The sequence below is a fragment of the Sinocyclocheilus anshuiensis genome, unplaced genomic scaffold (genome assembly GCF_001515605.1).
Source record: "Sinocyclocheilus anshuiensis isolate Anshui unplaced genomic scaffold, SAMN03320099.WGS_v1.1 scaffold18, whole genome shotgun sequence".
In the NCBI taxonomy this organism is placed as follows: domain Eukaryota; kingdom Metazoa; phylum Chordata; class Actinopteri; order Cypriniformes; family Cyprinidae; genus Sinocyclocheilus; species Sinocyclocheilus anshuiensis.
In genome coordinates this window covers 322,525-323,882 of record NW_015546047.1, presented here as the reverse complement: position 1 = coordinate 323,882, position 1,358 = coordinate 322,525, and positions in this window count along the sequence as shown.

Sequence of the window (1,358 nt, the reverse complement as noted above, 5' to 3'; positions counted from 1 at the left end):
CACATCACAATTAACTTTGTTAAATGCGTGCAAGTTGCTTGTCAGTGTTGTTTTAATATCCATATGCTCTTGAGTTTCATTTCCAGGTGGTCTGATATTTCTGTTGATTCTAAGTACATTTCCTAATAATATTTCCCATTGATAAATACGCACAATATTTTCTCTATTGCTAGGAAATACATTTTATTCAGAATAGGGCCTAATCCTCAATGACCCTTTGACGTTTTGGTCCATTTTGGCTAATATAAATATATATAGAGAGCGAGACAGAGTAAAAGCCCCAAAACTTAAAATTTAATTTCATGGGGTAATGGAAGTTCTCTACTGAAGTAAAGTAAGGATGACTATTAATCAATGGCATTTTGCTGTTATCACACAGCATAACTTAGTGTTCTCAGGTTACACCTTTGCTTCCCTGGTATGTCGCCCTACTGAGAAGGTGTCCGAGGTGTCATTCTGCACCCCAGCTGATTCCGATACAGCTGTCTCACAGACATGGGCCCTGTACTTTTAACTGGACTTTAGTATTCCTTACTTTTTTTACTTACTGCTTTCCTTTTCCAACAGTAAATGATAAAGGCAGCTTTGAAAAACCAACACATGCTTAATGAGGCTCAAGCTGAAGTATGACAACACTTTTTGAATTATAAAAGCTTTTTTAGCCTGTTTTTGTTTGAGATAATAATGTAATCATTTCTGCTTAATCTTTTCGGTGCAGTAAATCATAATGTAACCTGATTTCCTCAGTGCACAGGGTCACTCCACCCTTCCCCTCCAGACCGGATGAGCAAAATTTATTAGTGGAAGAAGACCTCTCAGCTCACGCTGCACTTATCCTCAAATGCTCTGCAAGAAAGATACTAAGGTTGCAGCATGTGACGAGAGCCAAGTGAGTCAAACAGCGTAAAGTCTGAGACCACTAGCATTCTGCTATTGTTTCATGTTCACCATGCTTTTGAGAATGACATAATGGAAAGAAGAAAATGTGTCCATATACACATTAAAATAAATAAATAATTTGTGTGGTTTTTTTTTAACAGAAGCCAAAACCATTATAAAGGTCACTGATTATTGAACATACTGTATAAGAAAGATCTGGAAAACCCATTATCACTCATCACTGGCACAGATGCTGTTTAGAGGAAAAACTTTGCATATCAGAGTTCACCGAGCCTGATCTTCTAATTCTTTGTGAATTATTCATAATTATAATATCTGTAACACTACACTCTAAAAAATGCTGGGGTTAAATACAACCCAGTGCTGGGTAAAATAGGGACAAACCCAGCAATTGGGTTGTTTTGACCCAGCGGTTGGGTTAAATGTTTAACCCAACCTTCTGGGTAGTAACCCAACCG